We start from the raw sequence: 6,824 nt of genomic DNA on the forward strand, positions 1-6,824 counted from the left end.
TCCTTTCTTCTTCTTTTTTTGGGGATGGAGTCTCCCTCTGTCACCCAGGCTGCAGTATAGTGTCACGATCTCGGCTCACTGCAACCTCTGCCTCCTGGGTTCAACCAATTCTCCTGTCTCAGTCTCCCGAGTAGCTGGGCTTACAGGCCCCCAGCTAATTTTTGTATTTTTGGTAGAGATGGGGTTTCACCGTACTGGTCAGGCTGGTCTCAAACTCCTGATCTCAGGTGATCCACCCACCTTGGCCTCACAAAGTGCTGGGATTACAGGTATGAGCCTCCGAGCCTGGCCTCTGTGTCCTTTCTTCTTCTGATAAGGACACAGTCATTGTATTTAGGGCCCTCTCTAAATCCAGGATGGTTTCAACTTGAGATCCCTAAGTCAATTACATTTGCAAAGACCCTTCTGTGTGTGTGAGTGTGTGTGTGTGTGTGTGTGTGTGTGTGTGTGTGTGTGTGTTTGGAGACAGAGTCTCAGTCTGTTGCCCAGGCTGGAGTGAGGTGGCGCTTACTGGAACCTCCACCTCCCAGAATATAGGCAATTATCCTGTCTCAGCCTCGCTAGTGTAGCTGGGACTACAGGCACATGCCACCATACCCAGCTAAATTTTTGTATTTTTAATAAAGACAGGGTTTCACCATATTGGTCAGGCTGGTCTCGAACTCTTGACCTCAGGTGATCCACTCGCCTTGGCCTCCCAAAGTGCTGAGATTACAGGAGTGAGCCACCCCACCTGGCCAAAGACCCTTGTTGTGCACAAGGTCATATTCACAGGTACCAAGGGTTGGGACATGAATGTATCTTTTTGGGGGCCACTATTCACCTACTAGTCAGAATTTACTTAGTGGTCACAGTCCGCGATCAAAACTTTAAGGCCCCGTATAGTGTGAGGATGTTCATGGTATTGCCTCTGTCTCAGGGCAGGGGCCACATCTCATTCCCCCTCCAACCGCCCCCCTCCCTCAGCTGCTCAGTAGGGTGGAGGAGAGGGGCCTCTGGGCTGTGGCCTGAGTTTGCCAGGATGCAGCTGAGAATGAGAGTGGGGTGGGGACTGGGTCTTCCCTCCTGTGCTGCCATCACAGAGCACACTTGCCCACTGCCCTCTCCCGTCAGACTAGCTCAGAGCTTGCAGAGTGGTTCGCCCCTTGTTGTACCCTGTCCTTGTCCTGTGGGGCACCTCTCACCTAGTAATGAAAGAATCCACAGGTGTCGTTGGTGTTTAAGGTTCACCTTCTCCCCAGATCCTGCCTGGCCCAGTTCTTCCTCTGTAGACCCTCAAGACAGCATTGCCACCAAAATGAACGAGGTCCTGCAGGGGTGATCTGGACCCTTCTTGGCCTGGTTTAAAGGAGACCACAGCGTGGGCTGCATCACAGTGAGGCATCCAGCCAGCACAGAAAGAACTCCCATAATTCAAGTGGATTTCGTTTGATTGGACTATGGAGTGAAGAACACGAAGCAAACGGCTGCCTGGACACCTTGGCTGGGCAGCTAGGAGGCCTCCATGGGCAGCAATTGCCCCAGAATTACGGCCGAGCACCTGCTTCGTGTTGGAGACCGAGACAGGTGGACACACAGGTGGAAGCTCATGGATAGACCTCCAGCCCCAGCCACAGTGAGGATGAGTCCTCCCTCCTGACCCCACACCACCCCCGCCCTCGGGCCCCTCTGCCACTCTACGTTGGCCCTGGGCTATTTCGTTTTTTATTTTTTGAGACGGGGTCTCCCACTATTGCCCAGGCTGGAGTGCAGTGGCTCAGTCTCGGCTCACTGCAAACTCTGCCCAAGCAACTCTCCTGCCTCAGCCTCCAGAGTAGCTGGGACTACAGGGACATACCACCACATGGCCCTGGGCTCGCTCCTTCTTTCCCTTCCGTCCCTCCCTCCCTCCCTCCCTCTCTCCCTCCCTCTCTCCCTCCCTCTCTCTCTCTCTCTCTCTTTCTCTCTTTCTTTCTCTTTCTTTTTTTTGAGGTGGAGTTTCACCCTTGTTGCCCAGGCTGGAGTGCAATGGCGCAATCTTGGCTCACCACAATCTCTGTGTGGGAAGTAGAAATGTTCCTCTTTAAAGTTTTTTTCTTGTTAAAGAATAAGTGTGCTAATAACTTTGTGAAGCCCTATCCTGTGTAGCTGTTTGAGATGCCACGCTTACAGGCACATAGTATATTCTGTGTCCTTGTACTTTCACCAAGGTATCTGTGCTGGACGTGCTCACAGGCATGTCCCAGCCCTCCATTGCTTTTACCATTGAGAAAAGTTTTGTTATTAGCCAATCAGGTTTTAATTTAGATTGTGAGGTCTGCCTCCAGCCAACGGAGATCAGACACAGCAGTAAGGACGACCTCAAATGCGTGAGGGATAAGTGTGTTCCTTTAGTCTTTGTACTCTCTTGGCAAGATGGCCAGCGAAGGTGCCCTTCTTGCAGCCAAGGAAGTAAAAATTGCCTTGCTGAGAGATCCTTTGTCTCAGTGCTGATTTTTCTTTGCGGCACCAAGGATTTATTTCCAACATCTATTTCCAACAATCTGCCTCCTGGGTCCAAGTGATTCTCCTGCCTCAGCCTCCCAAGTAGCTTGAATTACAGGCATGTGCCACCACACCCAGCTGATTTTGTATTTTTAGGAGAGGCGAGGTTTCTCTGTGTTGGTCGGGCTGGTCTTGAACTCCTGACCTCAGGTGATCCGGACTCTGGGCTATTTCTAACCATCTGCGTGCTCAGTCTTGGGTGAGGGCTGCCTTTGCCTGTCGTGGGAAGGATCTACCCTACAACTTTACCATGTTGGCAAGGAGCTTGAGAATCCTCGCCGTGATTCCCACGCGTGTTCATTCCGCCCATGTGAAGAGCCTGGAACCCTGGAGTACAACTCGCTAACAGGGTCAGGCTCCTCCGGGAGGCGGCGGTGCTCAGGGGCTTAGGAGTGCCAGTCTGTGTGTTGGCAGAGCCAGGCCTGGGAGCCCTGCCTGGCTTCTCTTTGAGGATCAGTTCTTGGAAATCTGCCGTGGCAACGCTTCCCGGCACAAACATGGGTTCCTTTTGTGTCCTGGTTGGAGCCATCTCGGGAGTAGTATTGGCTGCTGGCTCGAGACGCCGCCCATGGGCCCCACTCCCCCGGGAGCTCCGTGGCTCCTTCCTGCAGCTCCAACTCTCAGAGCGGCTCCTAAACCCCAGGCTCAGGCCTTCTCGGCTCCATCCGTGTTCACAGGTGCCGCCTTCTCTGGCACAAGTCAACCATTACTCAGAGCTAAAGACTTCAATCCAAATTAAAAAGAAAAAAAAATCCCCACCTCCACTGCCCCAAGAAACAGGCCTCGTTTCTCCCTCTTTGTTCTGAATCGCAGCCAGAGGGTTCTCAGAATGCTGGGCTAGAGGAACAATACGATGTCCTCCATCCATCCTGGCTGAGTTGTGAGCAGTCATTTTGCCATCTCAGGGTGAGGAGAAAGTGCAGAGGGAGAGGCTTCCGGGGCCTGAGGCATCAGTGGGGTCCTAGGTGGTGGGGAGCAGGGTGGGGGAGATGAGGAGGGCGGGCTGGGGGCACGGGCACTGATGCCGCAGGCAGGGGCAGTTTCCTAAGCCTCCCTTCATGGGACATGTTTCCTTGATACGTTAGGACATAGGACTTTTTTCTTTTTTGAGATGGGCGTGTCACTCTGACGCCCAGGCTGGAGTGCAATGGCACGATCTCCGCTCACTGCAATCTCTGCCTCTAGGGTTCAAGCAATTCTCCAACCTCAGCCTCCGGAGTAGCTGGAATTATAGGTGCCTGCCACCATATCCGGCTAATTTTTGTATTTTTGTAGATACGGGGTTTTACCATGTTGGCCAGGCTGGTCTCAAACTCCTGACCTCAGGTGATCCGCCCACCTCCACCTCCCAAAACGCTGGGATTATAGGCAGGAGCCACTGCGCTAGGCTGATATGTGGGGACTTTCCACATTTGAACAGACCCAACCACACTAAGCCTACTGCAACGTAAAGCACAGATGGGTGGAAGTGTGCAAGTCGCAAGCAGACCACAGCTTCCTTCCCAAACACGGTGGGAACGCAAGGCGAGGGAAAGGTGACAGCCAGGATCAAGAACCTGATACCCGCTACACGTGACAGCAAACTGTGGCCAAAAACCTACAGCTCCAGCTGGGCGCGATGGCTCATGCCTGTAACCCCAGCACTTTGGGAGGCCGAGATGGGTGGATCGCTTGAGCCCAGGAGTTTGGGACCAGCCTGGGCAACATGGCAAAACCCCATCTCTACTAAAAATACAAAAATTGGCTGGGCAAGGTGGCTCACGCCTATAATCTCAGCACTTTGGGAGGCTGAGGTGGATGGATCACAAGGTCAGGAGTTTGAGACTATCCTGGCTAATGTGGTGAAACCCTGTCTCTACTGAAATACAAAAAAAATCAGCCGAGGGTGGTGACAGGCGCCTGTAGTCCCAGCTACTCAGGATTTCCCCTGAGACAGGGGAATCACTTGAACCTGGTAGGCGGAGGTTGCAGTGAGCCGAGATTGCACCACGGCACTCCAGCCTGGCAACAGAGTGAGACTTCGTCTCAAAAAAAAAAAGCTGGGTGGGGTGGCATGTGCCTCTGGTCCCAGCTACTCGGGAAGCTGAGGTGGGAGGATTGCCTGAGCCCAGATCAAGGCTGCAGTGAGCCACGATTGTGCCACTACACCACAGCCTGGGAGACCGAGCAAAACTCTGCCTCAAAGCAACAGAAATGTCACATGATGTAAGGGAATGACTCTGCAATATTCTTTAAGGCAAGGCAGTGAAAAATGTCATGTGAAAATAGGGATTTACCCTGACAGGTAACTCTTTCATTGCTCGGTCTCTTGGTCAGTATGGTACCATCTGCATGGAGGATCTGATTCATGAGATCTCTATCACAGGAAAATGCTCCAGAGAAGCAAGTAAAGGCTAGGCGCTGTGGCTCACGCCTGTAATCCCAGCACTTTGGGAGGCCAAGGCGGGTGGATCATCTGAGGTCAGGTGTTCAAGACCAGCCTGGCCAACATGGTGCAGTTCTGTCTCTAACTAAAAGTATAAAAATTAGCCAGCTGTGGTGGTGGATGCCTGTATTTCTAGCTACTCAGGAGGCTGAAGCAGGAAAATTGCTTGAACCTGGGAGGCGGAGGTTGCAGTGAGCTGAGATTTCGCCACTGCACTCCAACCTGGGCAACAGAGCAAGACTCTGTCTCAAAAATAAAAATGAAAAACAGAAAGAAGCAAGTAACCTCCCATGGCCCTTCAAATTATCCTTTCCACCAGGTGGAGTGAAGAAAAAGCCCATCCATGTTGAAGAAGGTGGAGGTGCTGTCAGCAGGGAAGAGCAGGGAAGGCCTATCAGAAGAGTGAACTATGGTGGCTGCATGATGGTTTTTGTAATCCGGTCAGTTAATATACAGTGACTGCTCTCAAACGGAAAAAGTGTGTGTCTGTGTGTGAAGGGGTTATTTAGCCTAAGAATCTACTCCCAGCTGGGGTGTTCTCAGTTTCATATTTATTGATTTAATTTGAGATGGAATCTTGCTCTGTTGCCCAGGCTCGAGTGAAGTGGCACGATCTTGGCTTACTGCTGCCTCTGCCTCCACTTCCCAGGCTCCAGCAATTCTCGTGCCTCAGTCTCCCGAGTAGCTAGGACTACAGGCACGCGCCACCACGCCCGGCTAATTTTTTTTTATTTTTAGTAGAGATGGAAAGTCTCGGCCTTTGGAAGTGCTGGGATTACTGACATGAGCCACTGTGCCCGGCTTCCTCGGTTTCATTTTTTTTTTTTCTTTACTTCTTTTTTTATTTTCTCAGTTTCATTTTTAAAATGAGGGTCTCAATAGGGTAAAATGTATTCAGGGATTTTTGAGTCTCATCCCTGGCAGGTCTGCCTTAGGCTTGTCAGCTCTCTTGTCTGGAAAATGGAAATGTGGTAGCCAGGCGCTGATGCTGAAGGTGGGGGAGGAGTCCCATGCGTCTGCACCAGAGATGGCCACGGACACTGTTGAGGCGGGCTGGTATGGCCCGAAGAGCCCCCACTTCCTCCATTTCTGAGGTTGAAGCCCTAACCTCCAGTACCCTGGAAATCGACTGTATTTAGAAATCGGGTCTTTACAGCAGAGATTAAATTCAAGTGAGTCTGTTAGGGTGGATCTTAATCCCACAGGACGTGTGTCCTTATCAGAAGAGATTAGGACACAGATGCACACAGAGGGATGACCATATGAGGGCACAGGGAGCAGTCGGCCATCCAGGGAGAGAGGAGCCCACCTTTTGACACCACAATCAGCCCCAGAATGTGTGAGAATCATCATCTGTTTAAGCCACCCATCTGTGGCTACTCCCCCGTGAGTCTGTCCGCCTCTCTCTGGCTTCTTTTGGGAGAAGCTCATAGCATTTCCCATGTGACAGGAGGAGCTGGAGGGCCTCCCTTCTTAGGAGACTGAGCAGAGCTCACAGCCGCAGGGCAACTCCACTCTGCCTCTCTATTTAGCAGATCCAATTAACACGCACCCCTTTAAAGAGCTGTCACTGCCCGCAGCACACACCACTTTTCAAAACCAGATGCCCATCTCTTGCTTCTTCATTTGTGTAACTGCTGAGACTACGGATTCTGATGTCTTGATTTATTGCCTATTCTCAGCGCCTGGCCCGGTGCCTGGCACAAAGTGGCTCCACACCAGAATGTCTGTTGGATGAATGAATGAAAAGAATACAATTGCAACATCCAACCGTTGTCACATCCTCTATGAAGAAAAGAGTAATTTTAACCAGTTTCACTGGCCAGGCGTGGTGGCTCATGCCTATAATCCCAGCACTTAGGGAGGCCGAGGTAGG

At 51.7% G+C, this 6,824-nt stretch overlaps 1 long non-coding RNA gene across 1 annotated transcript; it reads left to right on the forward strand.

The window, feature by feature from the left end:
- The first annotated feature begins 3,322 nt into the window (after positions 1-3,322).
- Positions 3,323-5,426, forward strand: LOC144578198 (uncharacterized). Its single transcript, XR_013523576.1, has 2 exons — positions 3,323-3,429; positions 5,268-5,426. It is a non-coding gene; the product is annotated as an uncharacterized LOC144578198 (long non-coding RNA).
- Positions 5,427-6,824: the final 1,398 nt, after the last annotated feature.

The sequence above is a fragment of the Callithrix jacchus genome, chromosome 10 (genome assembly GCF_049354715.1).
Source record: "Callithrix jacchus isolate 240 chromosome 10, calJac240_pri, whole genome shotgun sequence".
Taxonomy (NCBI): Eukaryota; Metazoa; Chordata; class Mammalia; order Primates; family Cebidae; genus Callithrix; species Callithrix jacchus.